The following is a 19,434-nucleotide window of genomic DNA, read 5'->3' on the forward strand; positions in this document are numbered from 1 at the left end:
GTATTGTTGACCATTTTATTCCTAAAATATACTTGTTATCTGGAAACAGCTTTTTTGGAGTTTAAGTAGAAAAAATTTAAAAATATGAATAACCAGTCAACATTTTTTCCCTAAGTAGCATCTAATCTTTGAACTTTGTAGTATATGATATGACTCACATTACACTCTAATAATAACTTCCAACCATGTGAACAGTCATTACAGGGAGATTAAGACCTGCTGTTCAGTAATTTTTTCGAGGCTTGCTCTGTCATAATTGTTCTGTGGCTTTTGGCTGCTTTTTAAGTTCAAGACTGATAGTGTATCTTCTGGCTTCCTGCGATCTTCAGGAAACAACATGGACTGTTAAGAATGGCAACCCAGCTCTAGATTTTATGACACCATACTGTAGCTTCAGCTTTGTTCTTGGGGCTTTGTGACATCTTCCTTTATGGCTATTCTATAGAAGGAATAATGCTTGGGTAGAAGTTTCTTATTCCCAGTTTTATAAACTTCCTGAAATTTTTAGAGTTTATTTCTGAAATGCAGATAATGTGTGTGTGTGTGTGTGTGTGTGTGTGTGTGTGTGTTGAGTATATTGTGTTAGGGAGAAATACTTGGTAAAAAGTATGGATAAGTAATTTTTTGAGATCAGTTTCTTTTTTTTTTTCCTTTTTCTTCCTTTTTTTTGGAGCTGGGGACCGAACCCAGGGCCTTGCGCTTGCTAGGCAAGCGCTCTACCCCTGAGCTAAATCCCCAACCCCGAGATCAGTTTCTTGAACTAGAAATCATAAAACTGAACCAGGGACTCAACTACTATTTGGTTCATTGACCTGTAGTATCTTGGAAAAGAAAATATTAATAAGAGATTTTTAGATGCAGGAGGTATTATGGTATAATCTGATATTCTCCAATTTACTTGAGGTCAGAGAAAGAGAAAATGAACTTAAATTATACCATGGAGGATTTAGTTGGGAACTGTTTTCTTGAGTGCAAAAGTTGTTAAGTCAATGCCTGTTTATACCACCAAGAGAATTAATGTCTCTAAATGACTGAAACATGCAATACATTTTTCTCTGTAATTATTTAGGGAATAATATTTCCTAAAGGGTGACCTAGATTTCTGCACCGTATATTCTGTTTTATATACCAAGACAAGGATTTAATAAACCTAATCTCTAATTTAAAACCATTACAAAACAGGTGTGAAGTCATTTCTCTGCAGAGTTAAAAATAATACTGTCAGCTGTCTAGAAAAAGTATTATATGTCACGAAGTGGCATGGCCTTTGGTAGAAATTGTAGTGTTTTTTCTTTAGTTTTAGCTAAAAATTGCACATCTGTTTTATAAGTAATTCTTTTGGAGTGGATTATGATTTGTAGTTCATTGAAATCTCCTTTCCAAATAATAGGTTTTGGTCACTTTGGGTTCTATTTCTGTGTGCAGCTTTTCATTTTAGATGATAATTTCTTGGTCAGTTGTCATGTTACCAAAGCATTAACTTATATTCTACTGTTACTTTTGTTGGAGATTTCCCATCACTGTATTGGAAGCTGTAGAGGAGAGTGGGATTGCGAATTGTTTTCATTTCTTTCAGGATATAATCTAACCATCATCTGGGATAATGGCATAGTGTATATAATTATATACAGTCTGCTGTGTGCTTAGGTTATCCTGTAACACATCCACTGTTGATTGATACTAACAACTTGATGAAATACTAGTCTAGGCTGGGGGTGTTATGCCCAGGTATTAAAAATAAGACTTTATGTAAGTTATTTAAATATTTTTTAGAAAATTAATAGACTATTGTATTTGAGGTTTACTGTTATAAAATTCATACTTTTCATTTTTGAGTTAGTGATCATCCTTTTCTTAAAACACTATGTATTTATTTATTTATTTATTTATTTTTTTAATTTAGAGAATACTTTATTAGTTTTTGTAATCAAACCCACGTAGATAAGACCTTACATATTTAATACAGTGTGTTACCCCTGTACAAATGGAAAAAACTTAAGTTCAACATTTCTAGACCAATATGGCTGTTAATTTCTGTACAGTGCCAACTCAACACTGTAAACGGGGATACTTTTTTCGAAAGTTGACAGCACAGGTAAAGTTTCAAAAAATTCAAATTATATATCTGTATATATATTTATATTTATATAAAAAGACCAATAATAGCAGTGTGTTATGCATCAACAGCAGCAACAGCTTTTCCAGGTTCTGCAGTCATCTGAACAAAACTGTAGAGACATCCAGCACACTCCATTAAAAAAAAAAAAAAAGTAAAAAAAACAAAACCCGAGAAAACAGCACAGTTCTGTTACTCTTGTGGTACCTGGCACCATTTTTTTTTTTTTTAAATTAGCTTCTCAATCATCATCTGGAAAGAAAACATTCTGAGCAACATCATTAAAAACAGCTCTGATAAAGCACGGTCACTACTACGTATCATAAAGCAGGTACAAGCTATTTTACATCCACAGAGGTATGATACAGTACTGTCCTACATCTATAATACTAGAGGATACAATTTAAAAGGCATTATTTGAGACTTGATTCTACGTTTCCAGCAGAGGGCCCAAAGGATGGTGTGACACAGCTTTGTAAAGAAACATACTCTAGACAGGATTTCCTTTCACTAGTGGCACACTTCTAAGGATTCATTCTCTCCATGAATGTCAGCTAAAACCGTTATTAAAAAAATGAAATATCCCTAGAACAAAACCGTATAACCACCGGATTCACATGAAGATGACCTAGTGGAGACAAGCTGGACCTCACCTTACCAACAAGCTATCAAATCTGTTATGTTAAAACAGTGAGACCTCCAAGGAAGGAGATGCCAAGTAGTGCTTCAAAGCTTCGGACCACAATCAAACACAGCATCCTTTTCAACAGAAGCAGAAGCTCATCTGAATATGCTCATGGATGCTGACATCAACATTTAATCATCTCCTCACTCATCCAGGAAGAGGGGGAGATCAGTTACTACTGTACTTTATTGTGTTCAACCAAATCACCATGTTACAAAAATAGCAAGCTGCCATAATAAAAAATAAGGCTCCTCTATCCAGCACCAGATAGCATCATTTTACTTTCAAGCCTAGAAATTGCACACTTGTATATAAACCAATCGAAGATGAGGATTGAGAGTTCATCTTGGTGGATTTTTCCTTTGATGAATATGAAGTGTCCTTCCTTATCTTTTTTGATGACTTTTAATTGAAAATTGATTTTATTTGATATTAGAATGGCTACTCCAGCTTGCTTCTTCTGACCCTTTGCTTGGAAAGTTGTTTTCCAGCCTTTCACTCTGAGGTAGTGTCTGTCTTTGTCTCTGAGGTGTGTTTCCTGTAGGCAGCAGAATGCAGGGTCCTCATTGCGTATCCAGTTTGTTAATCTATGTCTTTTTATTGGGGAGTTGAGGCCATTGATGTTGAGAGATATTAAGGAATAGTGATTATTGCTTCCTGTTATATTCATATTTGGATGTGAGGTTATGTTTGTGTGCTTTCATTCTCTTTGTTTTGTTGCCAAGATGATTAGTTTCTTGCTTCTTCTAGGGTATAGCTTGCCTCCTTATGTTGGGCTTTACCCTTTATTATCCTTTGTAGTGCTGGATTTGTAGAAAGATATTGTGTAAATTTGGTTTTGTCATGGAATATCTTGGTTTCTTCATCTATGTTAATTGAGAGTTTTGCAGGATACAGTAACCTGGGCTGGCATTTGTGTTCTCTTAGGGTCTGTATGACATCTGTCCAGGATCTTCTGGCCTTCATAGTTTCTGGCGAGAAGTCTGGTGTGATTCTGATAGGTCTGCCTTTATATGTTACTTGACCTTTTTCCCTTACTGCTTTTAATATTCTTTCTTTATTTTGTGCGTTTGGTGTTTTGACTATTATGTGACGGGAGGTGTTTCTTTTCTGGTCCAATCTATTTGGAGTTCTGTAGGCTTCTTGTATGCCTATGGGTATCTCTTTTTTTAGGTTAGGGAAGTTTTCTTCTATGATTTTGTTGAAGATATTTACTGGTCCTTTGAGCTGGGAGTCTTCACTCTCTTCTATACCTATTATCCTTAGGTTTGATCTTCTCATTGAGTCCTGGATTTCCTGTATGTTTTGGACCAGTAGCTTTTTCTGCTTTACATTATCTTTGACAGTTGAGTCAATGATTTCTATGGAATCTTCTGCTCCTGAGATTCTCTCTTCCATCTCTTGTATTCTGTTGGTGAAGCTTGTATCTACAGCTCCTTTTCTCTTCTTTTGATTTTCTATATCCAGGGATGTTTCCCTCTGTTCTTTCTTGATTGCTTCTATTTCCATTTGTAATTCCTTCAACTGTTTGATTGTGTGTGTGGATTCCTGGAATTCTTTCAGGGTTTTTTGCGATTCCTCTCTGTAGGCTTCTACTTGTTCTCTAAGGGAGTTCTTTATGTCTTTCTTGAAGTCCTCCAGCATCATGATCAAATATGATTTTGAAACTAGATCTTGCTTTTCTGGTGTGTTTGGATATTCCGTGTTTGCTTTGGTGGGAGAATTGGGCTCCGATGATGCCATGTAGTCTTGGTTTCTGTTGCTTGGGTTCCTGCGCTTGCCTCTCGCCATCAGATTATCTCTAGTGTTACTTTGTTCTGCTATTTCTGACCGTGGCTAGACTGTCCTATAAGCCTGTGTGTCAGGAGTGCTGTAGACCTGTTTTCCTGTTTTCTTTCAGCCAGTTATGGGGACAGAGTGTTCTGCTTTCGGGCGTGTAGTTTTTCCTCTCTACAGGTCTTCAGCTGTTCCTGTGGGCCTGTGTCTTGAGTTCACCAGGCAGGTTTCTTGCAGTGGAAAAGTTGGTCCTACCTGCGGTTCCAAGGCTCAAGTTTGCTCGTGGGGTACTGCCTAAGTCCTCTCCGCCCTGGCAGCAACCGGGAAGATCTGCGCAGCTCTTTCCGGGAGCCTCCGTGCACCAGGGTTCCAGATGGCGTTTGGTGTTTTCCTCTGGCGTCTGGATGTGCACAGAGTGCAGTCAACACTATGTATTTATAATATTCCCCTTCAAAATGACACATAGAATATAGTCACAAAGACTGTTGCATATATGACACAGGTTATAGGTAAATGTTTCCTGACTTATTTACTGTATAATCTTTCATTGGCCTAATTTCATGTGATTATAGAGTGAAGGATTATTCTACAGTTAAGCCTATTAGGTCTTTAACTTTGAGTCTTCTGAATATTTTACAATTGTGTTTCTAAATTGATGTTCCATTAATATAATAATGTGTATTCATTTTCTATTTGGAAATACAACTATTTAAAAGTAGCAAAGTATACAAAAGACAACACATTATCAAAGCAAGAGAAAAAATGGATTTAAGAGTGGAAATTGGTTTGTTATACTGTTGTTTAAACATGGTTACCTTTGGCTGAAATGTGTTTCTATTTTTATTTCATTTATTGTTTTCATTCAAAGATTTTTTCATACAGTACATTCTGATTATGGTTTCTCCTCTCTTATCTCCTCCTAGTTGTTTTCCATCCAGATCCACGGGCCCTTCTGTCTTTCCTTAGAAAACAAACGGCACCTAAGGAATAATAATAACATAACCCACATCCTTTACACACACAGGGATTCCATATAAACACAAAACCAGGGGCCATAGTGTATACCCAAAGGACCTGTAAGGTTATTGACTTCATTTTGGGTTTGCTGTCTACTGCTGGGCATGGAACCCACCATTAAGAGTGGTTTGTTTCCCCAGTGAGACTCCGTTGGAGAAAACTAATTTTTCATTGCAAGAGATTATCAATTGTAGCTATCTTTTTGGTTAAGGGTGTGGCATGTGTCCACATCTCTCAGTTTTGGGATACCATCTGGCCATAGTCCTGGGCATGCTGCCACAGTCTCTGATGTTCATATGTTCACGTTATACATCAGTTGTACTGTTTTAGAAGGCCTTGATTTTTTTTTTTTTGATGTCTTCTGTCCCCTCCAGCTCTTACACTTTTTTCTGTTGTCTCTTCTGAGGGTTCCCTGAGCCCTGAGGGTCCCCCCCCACCCAGAACAGACAGCATACCTAAACACACCCTGTTTAGGCCTTAATGCTTCAAGGTCTTTCACTCTACACATTGTCTGGCTGTGGATCTCTGTATTTCTTCCCATCTGTTGTAGGAGGAAGCTTCTCTGATGATGGTTAAGCAAAGCACTGACCAATGAGTATAGCAGAATGTAGGAGTCATTTTATTGGTATGTAATTTTGGTAGAACAATAGTAATTGGTTTTATTCTAGGTCCCTGGGCTATTTAGTTTCCAGTTCTTGATCACTCAAGCAGTGTTGGGTGTGGTTTCTATCTTGTGGAAGTAGACTTCATCTAGGGTCTCTTGGGGGCAGAGCTTTCCAGGGTGGGATTTCAATTCCTGAGCTTGGGTCAAGCTCTGGGGTTGGTGGGATTTCAAGTAGGCTTTTTACTCTGTAGGGTGGAGGTTGGTCACCTGCATCTGGAGGAGTTGGAGCCAGTCTTTATGACCATTGGAGTGTTCTGTGGGCAGAGCCGGATGGTTGGAAGTCCTCAGGAACAGGGACTGGCTGTCTGAGGGGCTTACAACATCCACATGTAAATGAATACATATCATATTTGTCCTTGTGGGTCTGGGTTACCTCACTTAGTGATTTTTTTCTGTCTCTATCCATTTATCTCTGAATTTCATAATTTCATTTTTAATAGGTGAGTAATATTCCAGTATGTATATATGTACCACAGTATCTTTATCCATTCATCTGTTGTGGGCATAGAGGTTATTTACAATTTCTTACTATTATGAGTAGATCAGTGATGAGCATGGTTGAGCAAGTGTGTTTATACTAGAATGAAGTATCTTTTGGTTATATGCCCAAGAGTGGTGCGGCAGGATCTTGAGATAAACTCACTGTTGTGTTCTATTTCTTACAAGTTAAAGAATATGTTGAACAAAAATACAGTTTGTAGAAATATTAACAGCTATATTTAAGTCTTAGTTAAAGTTAGTAGGAGGACATATTCATAACATGTTGTGAGCTTATCATTAGTAGAGTATGTAATTACTTGCTTTTATTGAAAATGGAAACATTTTTAGAAAAATAGAACATTTCTAGCCTATATTCTATTCTAAAAATATGTCAGACATTAGTTAGTGATATTTGTACAACCTAAGATAGTACCTGAAATATAGAATGTAGTTTAGGATCACAGGGCTTTGGATATAGAGAGATTTACTTTACAAATACAATTTCTGTATTTAACAAAACTGTATGTCTTCATATCTTTAAGTCTTGATTCCTTACACCTGGAAATGAGAATAGTAGTTTCTGTTTGATAAGTTTAAAGATTAAATGAAATAGTATATTATATAAAATTGAATGTTTTATATATAGGAAACACTCAATTTTTATTTCAGTATTAATTATAGTTTTTTAAAAGCATGGAATATGCATAGCTTTTATCTGGATGATCACAAATTACAGCCCATTAGATCCTAAGTAGATGTCCTATGAAACTGTCATAGAGGGAATGATTTTTAGGAAATTCTTTGTCACTATCTTATTCTCCCCCTCCCTATGTGCTGGGGGAGGGCCATTTATTCAACAAACTTTACAATGATAGCTATGGCATACTAAGCTGGCCATTGTTAACTTCTCAAAGATTGAGCCAGAGGCACTGCTCAAGAAGTGGTTATTGATTTTGTTATGATCTTTGGCCATGTTACATCTGGAAACAATTATATGCATAAAAGGCCGGGAACTGAATCCACCTGGCTTACTCCCTGTTTCTTTGCTGTTGAGAGCCGTGCCCTTCCAGCTTTGGGGACCTCTAGCTTGAAGAAGCCGTGTTGCAGAGCTTAGGAGTAGTTGATTTATTGTGTTCACTTACAGACACTTTGGTGGGTCTGGCCATACCTCTCTACAGAGAGCCTCCTGACTAGTGTTCCTGCACCTTGCTGTGTTCAGTTAGGTGCCAAAGGAAAACTCATAGGCCGCTCCTACTTAAAACCTTTAATCCTTCTTCGTTGTTCTGAGTGAAATCCGGTCTCTTCCAAGTTTACAAGGTGTAGGTGGTTTGACTCTGGCCTGCCTTGCAGATTTCATCATCTTTGTTCAAGGCTTGTTCCTCGTTTCTCCACCCTCCTCTGCCTTTCTTTTCATAAGCCATCCAAGTTCAGGTCTTCTGCAAGACATGAGTTTTCCTTTGGTCTTTGCTTTCCCTTAGCTCTATTTCTCACTCTCATTTTATTCTAATAGTCATCTTAAAGTTACTGCCTTTGGCAACTCAGTCTCAAGGAGCCACCTAGGCCTCTGCTGTTATTGTGCTCAGTCATTTATGTGCTCTTGTCATCTGATACTGTTTCTTGTGTGCTTTTCTACACTAAAACTAAACTTTATGAAAATTAAGATATCATTACCTGCATAATGGATAAAAGTCTATTCATGAAGATGGTTGAAACTAGAAAGAAGTGCTTGTGGCCCAAACTGTTAGTCAGGGAAATGATTTTCATTCTCTCTTTAAAAAAATTGTTTGAGAACTTCCTACATGCATACAACATGGTTTTTCTCAATACAGAAAAGGTATCATTAGATGTCCTAAGGCCAATTGTCTCCTGGATTTTACCTTAGGAAATATTGCCAGGGGGAGTTTCTTAGAAACTGCATCACAGTTATGTTATACTCAGTCATGTTTAAAACAAAATAGAGATTTCATGTAATTTCTTTGATTACATAAATATGAAAAATTTAGAATGTTTGCTGTTTACTAATTTGTTTTTTTCATGTTAGAAACCTGTACTTTGGTTTATTTCCAAGATTTTAATTTTTGTCTGCATTGAAATATAGTTTTAATTTCTCTTCAGTGTTTTAAGCAAGGTTATGACAAATTAAATGAAAAATTGGGAATGCTAACTTCTTAAAAGATTGATTTAAAACTCAGTCCATGCTTTATAATTACGTGCCATCTTAATTTGTCATTTTCTCTCTTTAATCTGTTACATTTTCCTACCATCTGATCCGTCAGCTTGCTTCTTACAGCTAGCTCACATTCTGAGGTGGACAGATTGTAAACAGAGTTAACAGGGGTTACATGGGAGCTGCCCTGACCCTGATTTATAGCTTCTCGGTTAGTGGTGGTAGGGTGGTTATCAGGAACATGTATTGGGGGCAGGAATTACCATGCACCAGCATAGAGTGGATGGATGAATGATTTCTGCTCTTAAAGATATTAACCAGATCCTTTCCCAAATAAAGACTAATAACTCAGATTTTTAAACAATCTTCATGACAGATGAGGGCATAGAGAAGAGTGCATCAGGACTATTTAACAATGTTGAGTGTATATTCTTCCTAACAGTGATTGATTGTCCCTGGAGTACTATCTGCCCAGGAAGTGATGTTTTACACTGGGAAGTTGAAAGGTTACATTTTAACATACCCTATAAGTTGTGTTCTCTGTACTCAGTGGACATGTATTAGAAAAATAAGTGCATTTGAAGCAGAAAATTGCATTCATTCTCTCAATAAAATTATCACAAAGCTTTTAAAAGCCTTTTCTTGTTGTTAATAAACTGTGAGAAATGGCTGTGTAGAATTATAGAAACATGTTTACTTATACTGTAAATCCTTTGAGGCTTTGAAATTCTTTTATCTGGATAGTAAATAGATGAGATTACTAAATAGTTAACATTTGATTCTTACCCTGAAGGGTTCATATCAACTCCTATAAAATTTATCAGCTACAGTATTATAGCAAGGACATTTATTTCAGAGCGCTTCAATTTATAAGCATAAACAACTCTTTTAAGGATTTTGAAGTTCATTCTGTTTATACTTCTAAACTGAGACCTTCTGCCCCTTTCCTCATTTTTTATTACTTTGCATCTTTTTAATTTTTTTATATTTTGAATATAACAGTTCCAGAGCACTGGACCCCAGGTGTTATTTTAGGTAGACCTGCTGCTTCTATTCTCATTGCTTTTTTTCTTTAGATGTACAGTTTAAAGCACAGTCGGGATTATTTGCTCAATAGAAGCTATTGCAAGAAAGTGCATGAGTCTAGATGAGAAGCAGCTCTCTATCCCGGGTCTTTACATGCGTACAGCACTCCAGGGAGTGTTGGCCTCATTGTAGTTTACTTGGATGAATCCTATTTCCATATGTGCTGTGTAAACGTGCCTTCAGATTGCTGTGGGGATGAGAACATCGAATGACTACTGCTTTATAGCCATAACCAAAACCTGCTTTTTACCTGATACCCACGTCAGTGATGGCATTTTGTTATTTTGTAGTGCTTTTAGATAACTTGCCTCAAATCATTTTGACTGTGTGGCAAATTACCTAGCTGAAGAAATTATGTGTTTAGTTTTGTTTTCTTTGTTTTGGGGAGTTGTGTAATCATTTAAAAAATATTCTGTACCGTTATGGGTGCCCATGGAAGCCCAAGAGCCCTTTGGATCCCCGGGGCCGGAATAAAAGGCAATTGTGAGCTGTCTGAAGTGGGTATTAGACTGACTGCATAGTCAGCTCCTAGTCTCTTTTTGTCTCCTTTACAGTATGCCACTGATTTAAAATTTTAGAAGAAATTATTAAATATTAGATTACTATCCTGTGTTCAGTTGATATCCCTGAGATCCTTGCTCTTTTCTGAAGGGAAACATAGGAGGGTGGATCTCAGGGGGAGGAGAGGTGGAGGAGGAAGGACTGGAAGGAGTGGAGGGAAGTGAAACTAGTTCAGATGTAATAAGTTAGAGAAGAATAAAAAGTATTAAAAAATATTAAAAACATCTGTAAGACAGATTTCTTTGCGAAAAGGTGATTTGATTTTAATGATAAAAATTAGGCCCTTTTAATAGTTTACTATAGTTTATATTTGTACTAAGTATAGGACAAATCTAATTAAAGAAACTGGGGATCAAAAAACCTTTTTTAAAAAAATTGGTGCTGTGATTTTTACTGTATTGTGTGACCTTGGGAAATTGAATTAACCACTTTGAGTCATCTTTATAGATGAAAAGAGGGGTGAAGAGGTTGAAGAGATGGCTCAGCAGTAGAGAATCTTGAAGCTTTTACAGAGGCTCTGTGTTCTCTGGCAGCTGATTCCTTTCTTAAAACACAGTTGCATTTGGTTTATAGGACACCTCAGATTGTCCTCCTCTTTCCATTGGCCATTATCCAATTTCTTTGCTGATATTTCTTCATTTCCCTCAATTTTTAAAGCACATAGCAGCTAATAGTCATCTGTAACTGCAGTTCCAGGATGCTGACAGCATTCTCTGAACACCATGGACACCAGGCACGCACCTGGTGTGTATACACCCAAGCAGGCAAACATTCATAGACATGAATAACTTTAGAAGAATTGAAAGAGGGACGAGAACATAGCACCACTGATATAATTCCTCAAACCCTATATAGTTGCCAGTTGTCAGATTGTGTAATTTTACATGTATTTGGTCCTGAGATTTTAGAGGAGACCATGATTTTAACTTAGTGTTGTAGGCAAACAAACACCATTTTGCAGAGATGATTTTTTCTTTTCCTTCTTTCCCTTTGCACCCATCTCCCTATCACCTGTTCCCTAACCCCCAACTTCTGTCCTCACTCACCCTGAGTCCACACTTAAATCTGTTCTATTTTCCTCTCTCAAGAAGACATAGACCCCACCTCTCTACCCAACCACTCCTGGTCTATGGATTATAGCCGGATCATCATTTACTTAATGGCAAATACCCACTTACAAGCAAATACATACCACCTTTATCTTTCTTTCTGGGTCTGGTTTATCTCAGGATGATTTTTTTTCTAGTTCCATTCATGTGTTACAAATTTCATGATGCCATTTAAAAAATAGCCAAGTAATACACCATTACATAAATTTACCATTTTCTTTATCCATTCTTCTGTTGAGGAAGCATCTAAGCTGTTTCCAGTTCCTGGCAGTTATGAATGAAGCTGCAATGGACATGGCTGAGTGAGTGACTTCGTGGTAGGATGGAGCAGCCTTTGGGTCCATGCCCAGGAGTGGTTTGGTTGGATCTGGAGGTAGATCCACTTCCAACTTCATGAGGAATCACTATATTGATTGTTATATCAGCCATGTAAGTTTGCTTATAGAATGGAGGAGGGCTCCTCTTGCTCTGCATCCTTACAGAATGAGCTGTCACTCTGTCATTTTCTTAGCCATCTGACAGGTGTAATATGGAGTCTCAGAGTCGTTCTGCTTTGCACTCCCTGATGGGTAGGGATGTTGAACATTTCTTTACAACTTTCTCAGCCACTCGAGTTTCCTCTATAGACAATTCTTTGTTTAAATCTTCACTCCCTTTTAAAATTGGACTATTTATATATTTTTTTGGCATCTAGTTTCTTGTTCTTTATATATTTTGGGTATTAGTCGTCTTTCAGATGTGGAGATGGTTAAAAATATTTTTCCATTCTGTAGGTTGCTGCTTTGTCTGAATGACAGTGTTCTTTATCTTACAGAAGCTTTTCAGTTTCATGAGGTTCAATTTATTAATTGTTGATCTTAATGCCTATGCAATCGATATTCTGATCAAAAAGTCATCTCCTGTGCCAGTACGTTCAAGGCTATTCTTTACTCTGTCTTCTATCAGGTTTGTGTGTATCTGGCTTTATGTTGAATTGAGTTTTGTGAAGGGTTATAAATATAGGTCTATTTACTTTCATCTCTATGTAAGTCTTTAACTTGACCATGAAGATGCTTTCTTTTTTCCACCGTATATTTCTGGCTGTATCAAAAATCAGATGTTCATACATGTGTGTATTTATGTCTGGGTCTTCGATTTGATTCCATTTATCATGATCAACATGTCTGTTTTTTATGTCAATACTTTTTTTCTTAACTGTAGCTCTGTAGTTCAGCTTGAAATCAGGAATGATGAGATCTCCAGCAGTTCTTTTATTGTTCAGGATAGTTTTAGCTATCATGGACTTTCTGTTTTTCCATATGATGTTGAGAATTGTCCTATTAAGATCTTCAAAGAATTGTGTTGGAATTTCAATGGGGATTTCATTGCAGATTGCTTTTGGTAGGGTGGCCATTTTTTACTGTTACTCCTACAGATTGATGAGCATGGGAGATCTTCCCATCTTCTGATATCTTCCTTTCTTCAGATACTTGACCTTCTTGTCATACATGTCTTCCACTTGCTTGGTTAAAGTTACACCAAGATATTTTGTACTATTTGAGGTTATTGTGAAAGGGGTTGTTTCCCTGATTTCTTTCTCAGTCCATTTTCCATTTTATAGGGGAGGGCTAATGATTTTTTTGATTTAATTTTATATCTAGGTACTTTGCTGAAAGTGTTTATCAGTTGTAGGGGTTCCTTGGTAGAATTTTGAGGGTCATTTATGTGTGTTATCATATTATGTGCAAATAATGATACTTTAATTTTTCTCTTTCAATTCATATCTCCTGGTACTCTTTAGTTATTGCTCTGGCTAAGACTTCAAGTACTATATTGAATAGATGTGGACAGTCTTGTCTTGTTCCTGATTTTAGTGGACTTGCTTTGACTTTTCATTTAATTACTGTTGGCTATAGGCTTCCTGTAAATTGCCTTTATTATGTTTAGCTATGTCACTTGTATCCCTAATCTTTGCAGGACGTCTATCATGAAGGGGTGTTGGATTTTTTTTAAAAAGTTTTTTTCTGTATTTGATCAGATGCTCATGTGGTTTTTTTTCTTTTGGTTTGTTTATATAGTGGATTACCTTTATCGATTTACATATGTTGAATCATCCCTGCATCTCTGGGACGAAGCCCACTTGATCATGGTTGGATGATCCTTTTGATATATTCTTGGATTCAATTTCCAGTATTTTATTGAATATGTTTGCATCTATGTTCATAAGGGAAATTGGATTGTAATTCACTTTCTTTGTTAGGTCTTTATGTGTTTTGGGTGTCAGGAAACTGTGGCCTTGCTAAATGAATTGATAAGTTACCTTTGTTTCTATTTTGAAGAATACTTCAAGGAGTATTGGAATTAACTCTTCTTTGCAAGTCTGGTAGAATTCAGCACTAGAAGCATTTGTTCCTACACTCTTTTTGGTTGGCAGACTTTCTTTTTTTCTTTTTCTTTTTCTTTTTTTTTTTTCTGGAACTGAGGACTGAACCCAGGGCCTTGTGTTTGCTAGGCAAGCGCTCTACCACTGAGCTAAATCCCCAACCTTTTCGTTCTTTCTTTCTTTCTTTCTTTCTTTCTTTCTTTCTTTCTTTCTTTCTTTCTTTCTTTCTTTTTTTGGTTGGCAGACTTTCAATGACTGTTATTTAAGTAGCCACTATAGGTCTGTTTATTTGATTTTGATTTAACTTTGATAAATGGTATATATCTAGAAACTCACGTGTCTTTTAGTTTTTCCAGTTTTGAAGTTTTTAAAGTATGTCACGAGTCTCTAAATTTTCAAGATGTCTGTCGTTATGAACCTTTGTTTACTTGGATGTCCTCTTTCTGCCCTTTAATTGCACCAGGCTTTGTCAATAGTACTGGTTTTCTCAAGGAACCATGTCTTTGTTTCAGTGCTTGTATTTTTTCTCCTATTTTATTGATTGCAGCCCAGAGTTTGATTATTTCTTGCCATCTAGTCATTTGTATGTGATTTCTACTATTTGTTCCAGAACCTTTAGGTGTGCTGTTGAGTTACTAATATGAAATCTTTCCAAATTTTCTGTATAGGCATTTATTGTTGTGAACTTGCCTCTTGGAACCATCTTTATTGTCTCCCATAAGCTGTTGTGTGTGTGTGTGTGTGTGTGTGTGTGTGTGTGTGTGTGTGTGTGTGTGTGTATTTATTTTTATTCAATTCTAAAAAGTCTTTTTCTGTCTTGACTTACTATTCATTCAGTAGTGAGATTTGAAAGATTTGCTTTGTGTCTGAGTAAGTAGTCAGTTTTGGAGAACGTTCCATGAGATACTGAGAAGAAGGTATATTCGTTTGTGTTGGGGTAGGGGAAATGTTTTGTGAATATCTGTAGGTCCATTTGGTTTACAGTGGCTGTTAGCTCCAGTTTAACTTTCTTTGTTTACTTTTTGTATGGATGGCCTGCCCATTGGTGAGAGTCGGGGTTTGAAGTCTCCAACAATCCACGTGTGAGGGTCAGTATGTGATTTTCTTTTACAAATCTGGATGCCCTTATACTCAGGACATAGATATTAATAGTTGAAATGATATTTTTGGTGGACTTTTTTTTTGATGAGTAGGTAGTATCTTTATTTCTTTGGATTAGTTTTTAGTTTTAAGTCTATTTTGTTAGATATTAAGATATCTAACACAAGCTTGCTTTTCAGGTTCATTTGCTTAGGATACTTTTTTCTAACTGTTTACACCGAGGTAATATTTATCCTTGATGTAGAGGTCTGTTTCTTGGATGCAGTATTAGGATGGATCCTGTTTTTGTATCCATTCTGTTAGTCTATGCCGTTTTATTGGGAAATAAAGGACACATTTATGAGCAGTAACAGGCAATTCTGTTTTCAAATTTATATATTTCTTCTTTTCTTTCTGAGCAATGAATGCTAAGGCTTGAACTCAAAGTCTGATGCATGCTAGATAAACATCCTACCATTGCATGGTTCATCTAGGCAGTGTATATATTTATTATGTAAGGATTGAAAAAACCCAAGTTAAATTTTGTTAAATATCTTTGAAAAATGTAATGATTAAAATGTTGACTATAATATTTGGAAATTAGAGCCTTTTCACTTGTAGAAGATTTTTTTAATTAAAAAATTAAGTTGTAGAGGTGATGCAATTTTGATAGCTACTCTGAATTGTGAGAGTTGTTGTACTTTTGCTGTGAATTTTTATCTCAAGTTTATTTTGCTATTCAGACATGTGTCTAATGAAAAAAAAGATGCTGCACAAGCCACTGCTTGAGCGTGAATGTGCTTCTGTGTTTGGTTGAGTTATAAATGTTATTTCTGGCTGTGTCCTTCATACTCAGCTCTTCTTACAACAAATGGAAAGTCCTTAATTGTACCTAAGGGAATAGTTAATCCACAGTGGACATATGGTGGACAAGAGCTGAGTCTAGTGAATGGAATGAAATTATAGATGGTGAAGATGTAAGCACCTACAAAGTCTGGCAGTTATGACAGATCACGCATTTGAGATTAGCAAGTTTTCCGTGTAGAATAATAATAGTCTTTTAGTCATATTTATGTTGTCTGTGTGTGGGGTGTATAGCTTGGTTAAAAATGGTCTCTACAGTTATGTATTAATTTTGTGTATTTTGTGTTGTTATCCTTTGAGATGTGTCTCTGATTCTAACAAGGAAGGCTGATAAGCTCACATTTCTGTAAAGTGACTGCTCCTTGATGGGAAGCACTTAGCATTAACCTAGAACAGCTCTTGGGCTTTGTGGATCTGAGTATTCTATGTGGTATGGCCTCCAGTGAAAGGTTAAGTATTAATGGAAAATGGTCACAGTCTTTTTACTTAAAGAAAACATGTTACTTGTAAGTTTTCTTTTGATTTTACTTTTACAGTTACATTGAATGTCTTCATTCATTTAGTCATCCATAAAGCAAATATTGTTCCACATGCAATGGATAATAAGTCTTTTTAGGACTTCTTGTGTGGTATGTTACAGATCATTAACTGCAAGTAACCACCTGACTTGAGGGATGCCTGGAAGCATCATTACAGTGAAATAAACTTTTCTTTAGGTATCACTGTGGCACATTGATTTATAGCAATGTCTCAAACTGCTACTATGAGCATATTCTCATTACTATTTAGAGAAGAGTAGAGAATGAGAGTCTATTGTTATAAACAATATGCTATTGACAATGGAAAAATATAAATATAATTGTAGTCTCATTTTGTTTAACAATTAAGGAACTAAGTATGTCCTATGAGCTGATGTTGTAAAATGTGTTCAGTTTTTTTTTTGTTGTGTTCAGAACATGCTTTAAAATCTCCATAATTTGAAACGCATTTAAATTAAGCATCATAGAAAAGAAATAGGAAGATTTGTGTAATTATTTAGTAAAGTCAATGCATGGAGTACTACTTCTGTAAGTATATATATTTGGTTTACAATTTAAAAATTTTTTTAAGACTTAAAAATATAGTTATATTATGTTTTCCTTCCCTTTCTTCTATACAGTCCTTCCCATGTATGGTCTCCGAAATTCAGGGCCTTTATTGTTAAGTTAAAATATATATTATATTTAATGTATATTCCTAAATATATTAATATAACATGCTCAGTCTCCATAATGTGCTTGTAAGCATATAATTTCAGGGATGACCACTTGGCTATTCAACACAGATGATTTTTAAGGAATATGTCATGAAACCTGCTCTTAGGATACTTAAAATCTTATACAAGTAAGTCTTTTAATGTTAGGGAAATACTTTCCCAGGAAAACTTTCAATCTACAAAAGAAAGACAACATTTAATTTATTTGTATTGTATCACTGGGAAGAAGAAAAATCTGAAAAAGTTAAGGGGAAAATTTAAGGTTTAAGAGAATAGTAGAGCTCAGAACTAGGTTTTTGTAAACTTTCCTGATGTTACAATCCTTTAATAATCCTTTTCCTGATGTTGTTAATCCTTTAACTCATGTTGTGGTGACCCCAACCATAAACTTGTTTTGTTGTTACTTCATAATGGTAATTTTGCTACTATTATAAATCGTAATGTCTGATATGCAACCCCAAAGGGGACTTAACCCACAGGCTAAGAATCACTGCTCTAAGCCTTTATCCCCATCACCTCTCAAGTGCTGGAATTACAACCATGTAGTATCATTCCCAGTTTTATCATTTCTTTTAATTAATGATGTTAGTGATAAAGAAATGGGCTTCATGACACTTCATACATAAATATTTCTATATTTTGTTTTTACTTATCCTGTTGTCTAGTTAGTGCTTAGGAAAAGAGCGAGGAAAGACTCTTGAGGCCCTTGAAGGAAGCTTGACCCTGTCATCCCCTTGCCTTTTGGGGACTATGGCAGTTTCTGTTGTTTGAGACAGTAGTTTGTGTTGCTTTAATAAGACAGTCCTAGAAGCCAGTGGTCTTCAGCTGAGACTAAGAATGCTTTGCAACCTCATGTGGATATTTTCACATTGTATTTTCTAATGGGCAGGCTTTCATTGTTGAGAGTAGGGTTATCCCCAGCTCCCCTTTTGAGACTATCTCCTGGTGCAGTCATTGTCTTCAAACACATTTCTTTCTGTTCCCATCCTTATCAGTGCTGAAATTACTAGTGCATACCACGCATACCTAGCACTTAGGTCCTTTTCTAATACACAGAGCACATCTTAGAGATTTCTGACTTTATGCTTGGGATTTGGTTCTGATTTTCTTATCTTTAACATCATCCAAAAATGATTTTTTTCAGATAGGATTTATTTATGCATTTAAATAGTTATGTTATTTATTTATGTAAATCCATTGTATATAGTGCTGCACTTCATGAAGGGAGTTTCTTTCAAGTGTGTCATATATTTTATCTATATTGACTCCCATAACCTTTCCTTCCTTCGTTTTTCATCTTCCTTTCTTCTGGCCTTCCCTTAGCTATTCTGTTATCTCATGAGCATATGTGTGCATATATAATCACACATACACAGTCTGTGATCTACCAATGAGAGCAACACGTTGTATTTATTTTTCTTACTCTGGCTTATTTAGTAAAATCCTGATAACATTTTCATATTATTGGCCTATAATATACATATGAGTTAAGTTTAAAATCCTTGTTATTGCCTTCTTTTGGATTTATTTTAATTTTATGTTCATTGATTGATATTTTACCTCCCTCTGTGTAAGGATGTCAAAGTTCCCAGGAAGTGGAGTTAGAGACAATTGCAAGCTTCCATATGGTGCTGGGAATTGAACCTGGGTCCTGTGGAAGAGCAACCTGTGCTCTTCACTGCTGAGCCCAGTCCCCTATTGTTGCCTTTTAGATGGGCTTTCATTTCATTAATTATTATCATTGGTTTCATTTTTTCACAATGTTTTCTGACTTAATTTGTAGTTTGTTTTGTCTTCCATTGTCTTCTGTAGATCAACTAACTTTTGTTTTTTTTTTTAAATTACTCCTCCTGGATACTTGTTAGTTTTTCTTTTAAAGTATATTTCCTATTGTCTAATTGCAGGCAGCCTAATTTTATGCTTATAATACATTTTAACAAAGAGTACTCTTAAAGTTTAACAATATTTAAAATTATCATTAAATTTTTAAATTTAAAATTTATTTCAGAGTTTCATCAGCAGCATAAGCTGAATCTGCAGCCCTCTACCCCAAACAGAAGTAGTTTTATACTTTTGCTGTTTTTTTGACATGGTTTCATGTTAGGTTTTTACTCTGGTTTTATAATATACTTTGTTTCATGGTCACATATCACTAGCTTGCCTGCCTGCCTGCCTGCCTGCCTGCCTGCCTGCCTGCCTTCCTTCCTTCCTT

At 36.0% G+C, this 19,434-nt stretch overlaps 1 protein-coding gene across 12 annotated transcripts in view; it reads left to right on the top strand.

Annotated features, from left to right (window-relative positions):
• Positions 1-19,434, top strand: part of Rab28 (RAB28, member RAS oncogene family) — a 76,982-nt gene that overhangs the window by 21,311 nt on the left and 36,237 nt on the right.

Source organism: Rattus norvegicus, chromosome 14, assembly GCF_036323735.1.
Source record: "Rattus norvegicus strain BN/NHsdMcwi chromosome 14, GRCr8, whole genome shotgun sequence".
Taxonomy (NCBI): domain Eukaryota; kingdom Metazoa; phylum Chordata; class Mammalia; order Rodentia; family Muridae; genus Rattus; species Rattus norvegicus.